Source organism: Saccopteryx bilineata, chromosome 4, assembly GCF_036850765.1.
Source record: "Saccopteryx bilineata isolate mSacBil1 chromosome 4, mSacBil1_pri_phased_curated, whole genome shotgun sequence".
Lineage (NCBI taxonomy): Eukaryota > Metazoa > Chordata > Mammalia > Chiroptera > Emballonuridae > Saccopteryx > Saccopteryx bilineata.
Window position 1 is genome coordinate 264363426 of NC_089493.1, and position 14571 is coordinate 264377996.

The following is a 14571-nucleotide window of genomic DNA, read 5'->3' on the forward strand; positions in this document are numbered from 1 at the left end:
TTTGTTCGGTATTTAAAAGTTTGGAAGTTTTAAAAAGTATAAGAATGACCAAACAAACAGTGTGCAAACATTTAACAAATTATGGGAGGAATGTTAAGAAAGCATTAGAGGAGAGATCAGAATGAAACTCTGAGGATGGGAAGGGACTGAGGATTTTGAAGAAAGAGAATAAGGACCAGATAGTGGGCCCAGCTACACAGGGATGCTCCCTGAGGCCCACGCAGCACCCCTACGCCTGCCTCCTTCTGCCCCCTCCCCATGTCCCCACTGTCCTGTTCTGGCCAGTGCTTCAGGCCTCACACCTCTTGCTGGGGGGTTACGAAAGCTGCCTCCCTCCTTGTCCCTGCCTGCCTCTCCATCTCCCGCCAGCCCCCTGCGCCTGTGAGTTGGCCAGCCCTCATCCTGCACTGATTTCTGCATGTACCATGCTTCCACTGCTCCCTCTCCTCTGCCAGCCTCCTTTTCCTGCCTAGAAATCTAGGCAGAGCTTGCAGCCCCCCTCCCGCCCTTGGGCCAACATTTCCTTCCTTCTCTGTGCTCATTCCTCCAAGATCCCACCTGCCATGCCATGTTGTTCAGACTCACTGACTTATCTTTCTCCCTGAGATGGAAGCACCTCAAGAGCAGTGGCCGGGCCTCAGGGGAGGCATCAGAGCCCAGCTGCTGAAGGAAGAGCCCGGACTGAGTGTTTGGGTATCAGAAACCACAAGGATGCTGAATGGGCCAGGCAGAGCAGACCTCTGTGATGCAATACCCCCTCTCCATGGCACGCCTGCTAGGACCAGGGGTGCAGAGAGATCAGGGTCCCCTAACTGGTGGTCATGTTCAGAGGGAAGCCTGAGCTGCCCGATTCTTGCCACCCTCACCTGGCCTCTGGCAGGGCCTCTTGCCTGGCAGAAGCGGCCAACAGAGCACCCTCCCGCTAAGCTGGGCAGTGACAACCAGGTTCTAGAGAACAAGAGGCTCATTCAGGGCACAGGGCCGGGAGGGCCCCGCTTTCAGGTGCATGATCTCACCTCGTGGAAACCCAGTGGGCCTGCCAGAGGACCTCATAAAGCCTTTGATGACCCAGTGTGGAGGACACAAATCACAGGCCCCCATGCCTCCCGGGCCTGGCCAACACCCCGCTTCAAGGACAAACATTCAAATCGAGAAAGGGGTACAGATGGTTGGGACCGCTCGGCATGCAGGCAGACAGCAGGGTGTCCACCCTCGACAGCAAGCCCAGGCCCGACTGGGGCCCGGAGCCTGCCGAGAGCCCATGTACCTGGTGGGGCAAAGGCAGCCCGGCCCCCAGTCTCTGTTCTTCAGGACCCAGCAGCCCTTTTGCTTTGGTCATTCGATTTTGGCAAAGCTGACTGGTGACTTCAGGCAGACATGCACCACCCTAAACTAGCGACCCCAGCACTCTGGGTCTAGCTGCGGGCTGGAGCTAAAAGGATTTGGGGTCTAGGCTTTGTTCTCCGATGGCTACCAGCTCCGGGTGGGGAAGTGACCAGCCAGGGGAGCTGGTTCCATCTTGGATGCAGTCTGCTAGAAAGTCTTGGCTGGCAGCTAATGGGAGGCCCCACTTTTCTGGGTGCTCACAAGTCCTGGTCTGGGAGCCAAAGCTGACCCAGAGGAAACAGAGCTTAGATGGCCCAAGAGCACCACCTCTGCTCTCCTGGCATGGCTTCTTGGCTCTACCCGTGAAGATAGGGCAGCAGCCTCTGGATTCTCCAAGTATCCTCAGGGCAGGAGTCCAGGATGGGGCACACTTACCTCTCACTGTGCCCCTCCTTGTATCCAGCAGTGGCCTCTGTCATCACTCTGTGGATGACAGCCTGGCCTTTCCATCCATTCCCCGCAGGGAATGCCATGACACAGTGCCCACAGTGCCCAAGCCCTGGAAGGCAGCTTCCAGTGCCCTCAGTACAACCACTCGGGTCTGGCTGCAGGCCCAAGGCCCTGCCACCTGACCCTCGGGGCCTGCTCCTGACCACATGCCGAGGCTGGCTGGCTGCTGCCTCCTGGAGCACCGCCTGCTCTGGCAGCCCAGCTCAGCAGTGCCTGGGCTTCTCCCTCCGCCCCGGCAGCAGGGGACTCTCCTTCCTCCAGGCCCCACAGGACCCTGCGTAGCACATGCCAAGAGCTTTTTGTGGATGTGCCCATTGCTTTCTGGACATAGCTATTCAGAATTGGAGGTTGAGGGTGAGCCAGCCCTGGTTTCCAGCGACCAGAGCAGGACTGGCCAGAAGGGGGGTCCACTGGTAATTGCAAAGCTCCTGAGGCATTCAAGAAGTCTCTGGTCAGTCGAAGCCAGCCAACGTGACCACACACCCGGAACAGAAAGATGGCAGACTTTGAGGGCAGTTAGCCCTGGGCATCCTTGGCCATTGAACTTAGTTTCTCTGAGCCTCAGTTTCTTCATCGGCAGAATGAGGGTATTAGCACCCATATTTTTTCATTTTAACCATTCTGGTGGGTGTGCACCTTATTGAAGTTTTTATTTGCATTTTCCTTATAAAGAATGAGGTTGAGCATCTTTTCGGGTTTTTATTGGCCATTTAGATATCCTTTTTTGTCACTTACCTGGGTGTTTTCTTTTTTGTTGTTGTCTTTCCATTATTGATATGTAGGGTTTTTTAAAAGTTGGAATATGAATTCTTTGTCAAGATCTATGGTTGCCAGTGTCACAGGGTTTCAGAGAAGCTTCAGCGAGATCAACCACATGAAGTCCAAGGCACAGGGCCCAACCTGCAGGTGCTCAGAAAGTACCGGTTCCCCCTCCAGTTCCAGGAATCTCCCATCACCTGCCTCTCCATCTCTAGTTCATCTGAAGTGCTCCTTCCTTCAGACCTTCATCCTGCCCCAGTATCTACCTCGGGCCCAGGAGCAGACCCGCTCCCGAGCTGCAGTAGTCCCATCATGGAGCATTCTTTGAGGACCCATGTTGTCTGTGCTCAGCCCCCAGGGAGTAGACCAGAGCCAGGGGCTGGAGCCCCAGGGGAGGCAATGGGGAGCATGCTGGCCCAGAGCTCTCAACCTGGGCTTCTAAGGTTCACTTCTCCACTTCCTGCCTACAAGTCCAAAGGCAAATTGCTTTTCCTCTCTGGGCCTCAGCTTCCTCATCTGTAAAATGGGCACTCCTGCCTGCCTGGCCCACATCCCAGAAGGCGGAAGACCTGAACCTCAGAGTGGAGGTCCAAGTGCTATGGAGGCTGTCAAGGACTATGTACCAGGTGGCCTGGGTCCTCCCTCCGCCCACCTAGCACTCAGTGACAGGGAGCTCACCCCCTCACTGGTAGGTTTGCAGAGAAAAGCACCTCTCCAGGAGTGCCTCCCTGGATGGTAGCCCAGTGAGGGTCCTTAGCCCCCAACCAAGGCTACTGTGGGCGCAGCTGGATCTGTGGTCCCATTCAAAAGTTTCCCAGTGTGGACAGGGGTTTTGGGGTGCCTATTTCCCTTTCCATTTTATTTGGATGAGCTCAAGTCGGCTCAGGCCTCCAGCTTTTACAGCAGACTCCTGTCTGCTGGCAAAGACTTGCTGAAGCTTGGGGGCGGAGCAGGAAGGAGAAGAACCAGTAATTACAGAGCTGAAGTGGGCATACTGGGTGGGGCATTGCACTGAAAGGAAGGCCCACTTGGAAAGAGGGCAGGCTGGATCAGAATGGCCGTCCCCAGATCCTGAGCTTGTGGCCCATCCCTGGCCTTACCATCCCCCACTATGGCGGCTAGGAAGCTTGCTGCTCCCACTGGGGGTGGAGGGCAGAGGTTAAATATCACAGACACGCTCTCCCCAGCAGAAGTGGCCCAACACCTGATGGGCATGCTGAGGGGGGAAGGTAAAGGTGGGGGGAGTTTTAGAGGAAGAAGTGGCTGGGGGTATTGGGTAATCCAGTTTGCAGACCAGGAAACAAGGGATCTCAGAGGGGATCACATGATGACAGATGGTGGCAGGCATTTCCTCCCACCCGATCACTGTCCTGGGAGGCCCCGCTCCCGGCTTCCCAAGTAGGTGGTTGGGATAGGCTACACAGGGAGCCCTTGGAGGCCCACAAGGAGAGAGACCCCTTCTCCCAACAAAATTGGAGGAAGGTGTGAATCAGGCTCTGACAAGTGAGGCCCCTCTGTGGCTGTTTCCCCATTCTCTTGAGGCCCTAGGGTACAGGCAGCCTCCAGCCAACCCCCTGGACACTGGAACTAAGATGGAGGTCCCTTCCCTCTGAATATTTAGTCCCCATCCCCAATTGCTGGCCTTCTGGTGCCCGATGGACACAGGACTGTGGCAGTATGAGGAGTGATTGCTTCAGGGACCATCCCTGGGTACACGAGGACCAGCAGGGACCCACCTGCTCAGAGCAAGGACACTGCTGATACACGAGAACAACAAAGAGCTCGCTGTTGCCAGGTGCTGTGTGGCCCTTTTGTGCCTCATTTCTGACCCTTGCACAAAGCCAGTGCCGAGGACACTGGGGTGCCAAGCATCGCATGGCTTGCCCAGGTCCACAGCTAGTTAGTAGTGGAGCCAGGACTTGAACCCCGAACAACTGCAAAACCTGTACTGGAGTCACCACAATCTACCACCTTGAGCCACAGTTTTCAGCTGAATTGCCAGGAGTAACTTACCTGCAATCCTGACAGGCCGCTACACCAGCTGTGTCTTAGCCTAGTGGTAACAAAACAAGTAAGGGCTAAAGAGCCATGCTGCTTGAGTTCAAATCCCAGCAAAACCTATGGCCAGTGTCTTACCCTCATTGGCTTAGTTTCCCCATCTATAAAATGAGGATAGCAATAAGCTCTACTTCCTGTGTTTGTCGGGAGACATGTGTGAATGTATATAAAGCACAGTGGGTACTCTATCTGCTGTTACACTTTACGGGAAACTAAAACTAAAGAGGTTAAATATCTTGCTTTGTCATTCAGCCAGAAATCAAGGCTGCCTGGACTCACATTCAGACTTGTCCGCCCCAAAATTGTGCTTTTAACCTGTCCTGGTGGCTGCCCAGAAAATGTCTAGCCCCAGAGGTCTTGAGGAAGCCAGAGCTGGGCACAGCTGCTAAACTATCAGTAGGTGGCGCTGTGGGGCCACAAGGGCCACCCTTGCAACAAAAGCTTGTGCTCAGGCACACCACAGACTGGAGTGCCCGCACCCGGGGCCAGACCCTACCTCAGGTACTGCCCTGGGAAGGAGGTACTACTCACCCTGTTTCTCTGTTGAGGAATACGAGGGCCCAGAGAAGTTAAGCCACGGGCCCAAAGGCACACAGCTGTAAGGAACAGTGGCTCCCTCACACCATATGCCCTTATTGAGATTCCCAGCTCTGCTCTCACGCAACTCACCTCATCCCACAGCCCCCACAAGGCCACACGTACTCTCTGGGGCTTGGTGGGAGCCAGAATCCCGCTTCCCCCCCCCACGATGGCTGGACAGTTCAATGAAGTCGCCAGCTTTGAAGTCAGAGCTAAGCCCCAGATTAGGGTGGCTCCAGGCTGGCCTGTCCCTCCCAGCCCCTTTGCTAGGCCCACACCCACACCCACAGCGCCAGCTCCACCCCCACCCCCAGTCCAGTGTCCTCCTGGCACAGAGATGTCTGGGGGCCAGAGAGGTAAAGGATCTGCTCAGAAAGATACAGCCCCTCTCCTGAACACTCTCTCCCTGCTAACTAAAGAGCCCCAAGTCCCTCAACAGACCTGAAATCCCACTTCCCAGTCCCCAACATCACCCAAGAGGCTGCATGTTAATGTGTCCCCCTACCTCACCCCCTCCCACTGACACATGCGCCCTAGCATCCGTCACTCCAAAAACAGGCCTTGGACAAGAATGTGATCTTAAGCATGTTCAGGGACATGCGTTGGATGGAAAGGGAGTGAACAGGGAAGCAGCTGGGAAGGCAGATATCCCTCTGGGCCTAGGCTTCCTCATCTGTTCACTGAGCACTTTGCTCTTCAGATTCCCCAGAGGGTCCTTCTGGCTCACCCTGCTGTGGGCTTTGATTCTGCTTGGACCACACTGAAGCTGCGTGCCAAGCAATGAGCTGGGTGCTTTATGCACCCCTAGCTTTCTTCCCTGAGAAGTGACTCTGGTTCTAAAAGCCAGCCTGTCCCATCTCTGCCACATGGTTATCAGCCCTGGCTTGCATACCTCCAGTCACAAGCAGGTCACTCCTTACTAAGGCACCTTTCTGCACAACAGCTCAGACTGGCAGAAGGTTCTTCCTCAGAGTAATCTAAAGGCTAGGTCCCTGTCACTTCCAGGTACCTGCCTGGCTCTGCCTTCTGGGACACCTGAGGATCCAGTCCCATCTTCTGCCCCAGGACAGGGATTTGAAGATAGGGTACCCCCACCCTGCTCACACAGGCCCACTGGACACTGGCCCCAGCCTCCCTCATCTCTACTGTGGCCTCTCCCCCTTCTAGGCCTCTTTGTTCCCTAGAAGTGGGATGTCCAGTCCTCCTGGGGAAGCAGGACCATCCCTCCTTGATCCTGACTGAGGCAGCTCCATGAATGCCCCTGCTAAGTGACCTCAGCTCCTCATCAGTGAAGCCTGCTGGCCCCAAGCAGAGGTTGGGGTCACAGCACTGATGACTTCTGCCTGCACCAAGCAGGCTGGGTGGTCCCAACTGAAGCAAGAAGGAAACTTTGAAACCTCACCTGCTCCACCCTCACGACATAAGCAGCAGGCGAGTGCACGAACATCCAGGCAAGCGTGAGAACCCCCAGGTAAGCGCAAGAACCCTGTGCCACAGCTCTGACGGCCAACTCCAAGCTTGTGTGCGCTCCCAACAAACGCTCATGTGGCTGGGAGCCTGTCTGTCTGTTTGTCTACAGCAGCCACACTCCTTTGGGCCTACCCTACTGGTTTGGGGTCCAAGAGGGAGCCTCTTTGTTCAAGGAGATTTGGACCCCAGACTAAAAGCTGACACTCTCAGCATGGGAATTCTGAGGAGTGCCTCTGGTCCTGAAAGCCAGCCTCCACTCCAGAGAGGTGGAACAGTGGCTCTCAGAATAGTCTCTCACAGCCTTTTCTCTAGAATTCAGCTCTTCCCAAACCTCAGGGAGTCTCATTCCACATTCATGGTTTTGCTCCTAAATATTCTTTACATTAATCATTTTCCTTAAATCAACCCATGTAACGTACATTTTAAAGAAGGCTTTTCTAAAAACCTCACTACCAGAAATGAAAAGCTAGTCTTACATGCCATAAGCAGAGGGTGACCATAAAAATATAGAGAATGAAATAACACTGGCTGCTGTGGCCAGAGGATGACTCTGGGCCTGTGGTCTGCTCCCTGCTTGTTAAGAAGGGCAATGGTCTAGCCAGAGACACACCAGCACCAAACAGAGACTCTCTCCTTGATGTGATCAGAAACAGACTTTTCTGGAAGAAAACTATCTCTCTTCATCTTTCATCTGGAGGCCTGTCATTATCCCCTCTTTATCTGCATTTCTCTCAGTCATTCTTCGGGTTATTACCTCCTCCAGAAAGCCTTCCAGGCTGGATTGGGCATCTCCTCTGTGCTTCCTCAGTTCCACAGGCCTTTCCAGGCTTTGTATTGTACTTGACACCTTGGGTTATTAAACTGCATCTGTGAGCCCTGACTGAATGACTGAGTTGGTTAGAGCTTCATCTCAAAGTATAGAGGTTACCGATTTGATCCCTGGTCAGGGCGCATAGAGAAACAGATTAATATTCCTTTCTTACATATTCTTTCCCCTTTCCTTTCTTTCTAAAATCAATTTAAAAAAAAAAAATTTAATTGCATCTGTGATCATTCATTCTCAATGAAATAAAAGTGTCCCTACTCCTGGGACAAAACTTGACCATATCCTACATAGGTGGCCTACTCCCTCCCACCCTGCACCTGACCCATATCTACCTCTCCACCATCTTGAGTCCTTTTTGCATTATGATGTTATTATGACTGATTATGGTGTCTGCCTTCTCCTGGATGTAGGCTCAGTGAGGGCCCAGCTGATGGATGATATCTGTCCGTCCACCATTGGGTCCCTAGGCCTGGCTTGCACGAAGGAAGGAGCCAACCTATGAGGTTAGTCTATCATTCTCTTCGTTTTCCAAATAGGGAAACTGAGTCACGGCAAGGTTAGCGACTTGCCCAGGGCCACCCACCTGAAAGTGGCGGAGTCAGATGCAGCCTGAGGTCTCCGACTCCAGAGCCAACGCAGGCCCCTCCCACCTCTCACTATCTCCCTTGCAGAACCTCTCTTTCTTTGTCGAGCGAGACTTGAGGGCTTTACGTGTGAGACAGACAGGAAGACACAAACAGACACGGACAGACACTTGGGGGTCCCCAGAAGCCCAGACTAACCCTTAGCAGACTGAAATCTTGGTTCAGCCCAGGACTAAGCTTGCAGCAGGAATGGAGTAGAATTTCCCAACAGACTATATGGCTAGGGGGTCTCTTTAGAACCTCACCACATGTGTTCACTATCCCCGAGGCCTGAAATTCCACCAGGACGTTTCATTGCTCTGAGGTTCAGTGCCCCTGGCCGAGGACCCCATCAACACCCCCCACCGCCAGGCGCTTCCTGGCTGTGAGGAAGAACCGTGCAGAGGCTCCCGTAGGGTTGCCACAAAGGCGCAGACTGATGGTGAAGCCACATGAGGCAGGGTCTCTTTAGCAGCCACGTGGTCCAGGAGGGGCCCTGCCCTCCCTCAGTCAGCAGAGGCTCCCCGGGAGACTCGCGCCAGCCGGCTCCAAGCCCCTGGGGTCTGTCCTGGAAAGACCTTCAAAGGACTTGGCCATTCTTGAGTAAGTGCCAGGAGGGAATCTGCTCTCAGAGTCAATTTAGCCAGCCACATGGGTGGAAGGAATTTGCTGTTTCTCTTAACAGCTACCCCCTCATGATTTATATGGGGGCCACGGTCCGAGGGCCCCGGCTGACAGATCACAGTGGAAAATGAAATGCCAAGACCCAGGCGTCTCAGTGGACTAATTATCCTCAATGAGACCCAGCTGGCTGCGGGAGCCAGTGGGGCCAGGACAGGGCCAGCTCCCTGGGGATACCAAGGCCTGCCGTGGCGTGCCTGGGGGTGCTGGCCTGTCACCTACCAGGCCTGGGTGGGGGCCACCAAGAACTCCAGGAGAGCCAGTCTGACTAGCTCCAGAGACAGATCACCTTCAGTGCAGCACAGCCAGGCTGGCCCAAGGAAGGCAGGGTGTCTTTGGGCCATGGGGACATGAAGGCCCAGACAGACGGACAGGCCCCATAGAGCCTGGGAGACAGCTCTGGACTGGCTAAAGGCCCTGGCCTCACCTTCTGGTGCATAGTGTCTTCTTAGAGGCCCAGAGCATGCAGTGGCTGGTCTTAGAAGCTGCTCCAGAGGCCTCTGCAATTCAGGGTTAGCTCTCCGGGCATCCTGGAGTTGGTCAAATGTTTCCCAAGCATCTACTAGGTACCAGGCCCTGTGCAGGGTGCTGGGGTTACACTGATTGACAAAATCCAACCTGATCCCAAGCTCAGCCTTCTAGGAAAGACAAACACTGCTACATCTCCCCAGCTAAAAGTACATGGTGCCACGAGAGGGCACAGAAGGAGATTTGACAGATTCTAGGCATTAGGGCCTAAAGATATGATGCAGAGCTGAAAGCAGACGACTGAGTAGGGAGTAACTGGGCAAAAATGGAGGTGGTGCCAGGCAAGATAGTATTCCAGACAGAAGGAATAGAATATGCAAAGGCCCTGTGGCAGAAGAAAATGCAGAGCATTCAAGGAACTGAATGAAGTTGTTCAGCTGGAGCCCAGAGCCAAGAGGACATTGGTACAGGGGGATATTAGAGAGGCCACAGGAGTTCTTGTCCCTTTAAAAAGGTGATTCAGGAGATATGTAGCATCCATCAACATGTGTACTCCTCCCAATTTCACTATGGCTTTTGGAAGCTTCAGCCCCCACCCCTGGAAAAGGCAGCTCTGTAGACTACTCCAGCTGTATGAATCAGAGGACCTGGGGGAACCCCATCTGGAGATCTTAGAGCTAATCCAAGAATCTCTCAGGATCAGGATGGAGAGTCACGGGAACAGACGGCAAAGGGTGGTGGACCCAGGTCAAAGGCAGCCAAGGCAATCAATGATCCATAGTGGGTGGGAGAGGGGCCATGAGCAAGCAATGCTGTCAAGATGCCAAGAGAGGCAGAGGTGAGGACCTCTGAGACTGCTTGGAGCCACCAGCAGTCTCACAAGTGGCCTTCCAATCCCCCCCCCCCCCAGTTATTTTTCCCTAGGCCACTGTAACCAGTCACAGTGGCTCCCCTCCCTAGAGCCCCTTGAAGACAGAGGTGGGTTCTGAAACAGAGGGAGTATGAAGTGGATGGATGCCTGAGGATGGAGGGATGAGTGAGCCAAAGAAAACCCCCCAGTCTTCTCTTCTGAGCTGCACAGAGCCCCTCTGGCCTTCCGCACTGATCTCCGTGTGTCCTCGTGGAGCTGGGCCACTGCAGAGCGGGCGGACCTAGGTGTCATGGAGCAGCAGGGTGGCAGGGAGCTGCCGGGCTGGCAAGCCAGTGCCCGTGGCACCCACTTCCTCCAGCTTGGCTCTGGCCTGGTTTCTTGGGACACAAACAGGTCTGATGAGTTCCTGGGCAGCTAAGTCCTTGATTTCTAGGAAAGCCAAACTCTTAGAGAGCAGAGAAGGTGAGGCCTGGGCAGGAGGCCTCTTTCAGAATGCCCTCCTTCCTCACCCTCGGGCCCCCCACCCTGCTCACAGAGTTTTCCCTCGTGCCCCGAGCTGGGGAGCTCCAGGCTGACGGGTACACCTCTTTTCCCACCTCCCCTAGAGGGAACAAGTAGCTTAGGAGGGCGAGGGACAAGGAAGGGGACTTCCTTGTTTTAACCCCCATTCAGTCCTTGCCCCTACGTCCCTCTGCTTTGGGCGGCAGTGACGGGGGGGGGGGGCACTTATGAACACAGGCTAAGAGCCCAGCTACCTGGATTCCACACCAGCTTTGCCATTGAACTCGGGCAAGCTCTGGACCTATTTCCTCTCCTACACTCATGGGGTTAAGATAAATAAGAGCACATGCAGACCTTAGCCTCAGGCCTGGCACACAGATCCCGTGATGTTAGCAATTCTCTGTCTGATCTTTGACATCATCAAATCCTCCAGCGTTCAGTTCCCGCCTCTAAGCCAGCTGACTACTATCTCTCTCTGCCTGGTTCTCCTCCTGCTCTAAGTGCTCAAGGTTGGTTCATGGGTTCTTCTTGTCCCACCACCTGCTCTCCCTGCACTGGCTCATCGGACCCTGGCTCTCCACCCCACATTGACCACTGCTTCCTTTAACATATCTACCTGCATCCTGGACCTTACTACCTCACACTCGATAAGCCCCACACCAAACTCGGCCTTCTCCCCAGAGCCACTTCTCTGGAGTTCTCTACACCAGGCAGAGGCGGATTGAGGTCGGTTGAGACTCTGGGTGCAGAAAATATTGGGCCCCTTAAAAAAATAAAGAAGGATAGGAAAAATAAAAATACATGTTAACCATAGTTTCAAATAAATAAAAAATATTATGTACTATTAATGTTAAAATTGCACATATGAAACCAAACTTGAAGTCATTAGAAAAAAGTACAAAGTTGGGGTTTTGCGGGGCCCTTCAGAAGTTGGGGCCCAGGGCGTGCACCCAGTGCACCCGCCATTAAATCCCCCTCTGACCCCAGAGCCATAAGTCACCAAAGCCGAGAGTCCCCTCCATACCCATTATATCTCCACCCTACCTTCTGACCATGCCACTTCTTTTTTTCCTTCCTTCCTTCCTTCCTTCCTTCCTTCCTTCCTTCCTTCCTTCCTTCCTTCCTTCCTTCCTCCCTTCCTTCCTTCCTTCTTTCCTTCCTTGGCTTCCTTCTTTTCTCCCTCTCTCCTTCCCTCCCTCCCTTTTCTATCTTTTTTCTTTCTTTATCTTCCTCCCTTCCTCTCTATTGGGATATATAACATAAATATAGTAAAGGGCATTAATTGCAGGAATCTTAATGGTACAGCTCAATCATCTTTCGTATATGTTTACACCTGATACCCACCACCCTGATCAAGACATAGAGCATCCCCAGCTCCCATAAGATTCTCTCATGGCCCTTTCCCCTGCTGCCCAACCCCAGAAGTAACCATTACTCTGCCTTCTAACTTTATAAATTATTTTTGCCTGGCTTTGAATTCCATATAAATAGAATCAGAAAGTATGTACTCTTAAACGTGGAGATCAATAAACTAAAAATGAGAGTCCAGAAATCAACCTATAAATTTCTGATCAATTAATTTTTGACAAGGATGCCAAGACCATTCAATGAGAGAAAACAGTCTTATCCATAAATGGTGCTGGAAGGACTGGATAAAGAATAAAGTTGGATCCCTAACCCATACCATAAACAGAAAAATTACTCAAGATGGCTCAAGTCCTAAATTTGAAAACTATAAAACTCTTAGAAGAAAGAACATGCATAAAAGAAAACCATCAAGAAAATGAAAAGGCAACCCATAGAATGGGAGAAAACATTTGCAAATCACATATCTAAAAAGAGTCCAGTCTCTAGAATATGTGAAGAACTCTTACAACTCAACAGCAAAAAAACAACCCAACTTAAAAATGGGCAAAGAACCCAAATAAACATTTCTCCGGAGATATACAAATGGTCAATAAGGACATAAAAGGGCGCTCAGTATCACTGCCCATTGGGGAAATTCAAACTATAACCCAAATGAGATACCATTTCACACCTACGAGGATGGCTATAACTTTTTTAAGAGGAAAGAAAAGTAACAAGGATTGGTAAGGATGCGGAAAAAGTGGAACTCTTGACCATTGCCCACAGGAATGTAAAATGGTACAGTCACTTTCAAAAAGTGCTTGGAAAAGCCGTTTAGTGATACCTTGAAAAGTTAAACGTATAGTTACTGTATGACCCAGAAATTTTACTCCTAGGTAGATGCCCAAGAGAATCAAAAACATATCCACACAAAAACTTGTACATGAACACTCACAGCACTCCTTTCATAATAGCCCCAAAATGGGAATATCCTAAATGTCTATCAAGAGATGAATGGATAAATAAAATGTGGTCTGCCCATACGGTGGAATATTAGTCAGGTATAAAAAAAGAATAAATTACAACATAGACAAACCATGAAAACATTATACTGAGAAGCCAGACACAAAAGGCCCTAAATTATATGACTCCATTTCTATGAAATGTCTATAATAGGCAAATGCATAGAGAAAGAAAGATTGGTGGTTCCCAGGTACTAGGTTCAAGGAGGTTGGGGAGTGACTGCTAATGGATTTCTTCTCCAGTTGATGAAGATGTTCTGGATATAGATAGTGGTGATGGTTGCACAACCCTGTGAATGTACCTAATTCAGTTAATGCCACTGAATTATGTATATACTGTAAAATGGTGGAGTTTATGATATGTGAACTCTATCTCAGTAAAAAGAAAATTATTAAATTATGTTCTTATAAAATATTTAAATAAACAAATGAAGTAAGCTCTCTTTTGTGTGTGTCTGCTATGAAAAGTGACACATGGGAGCATCAGCATGTGGTGGCGTGTGTCAGAGGTTCTTCTTATTGCTGTGTAGTATTCCAATGCACGAACATATTATCACTTATTCATCAAGTCTTCTCTTGATAAACGTTCGTCTTGTTTCCAGTTTGGGACTCTTACATATCTGGAAATCCTTACACATGTCTTCTGAAGGATGTCTGATGACCATTTCTGGTGGTCTATACCTGGGGGTGGAACTGCTGGCTCAGGATAGGCATAGATATCGCCAAAAAGTGATCCGAAGTGGTTGGCCCACTTTACACTCCTGCTACCCCAATCAAAGAGGTCTGTTTGTTCCACATCCACATCAACACTTGGCATTGTCGATCTAGCCATGGTGGGTGTGCACCTAATGGAACTTTTCATTTGCATTTTTCTTATGAGCAATGAGATTGAACATATTTTCAGGTGTTTACTGGCTATTTGGATATCCTTTCTTGTCATCCACCTGTTATTTTGTTTGTTTGGTTTGGTTATCTTCCAGCATTGATGTGTAGGGTTTTTAAAACGTATATTCAGGATATGAGATCTTTGTCAAAATCCACTATTGCTAGTATCTTCTCGAGCCCAGTGCCTTGCCTCTGACGGACTTTCTTTGCTGTTCTTTGCTTTCATGCTGTTCTTTGCAGAGCAGAAGTTTTAAATTTTGATGAAGTTCAATTTATGCACTTTTATTTTATGGTTGGTGCTATGTGTGTCCTGTTTAAGACCTCTGGGCCTACTCCTCAAGCATTTCTTGAATTGACCCCTCCTTTCCACCTCCTTGGCCTCTCTGCCCAGCTCCTAACTTCCAGGCTCCTGGACTTGCTTCCCTCTGTGTCCTCACCCCAATTCCCGTCCTCCTCACAGCATGGTCTTCCTGCCCGGGGACAGCCTGGCTCATCGCCGTGTCCCTGCAACTGGCAATGGATCTGGCACATACTAGGTGCTCAGCAAAAGCTTCATGAATGAGGGCAGTGTCCTGTGGCCCAGCTGGGATCATTAAAACTGTCAATTAGCTCTAAACACCAGCTCATCAGGAACATTTGAGCAAA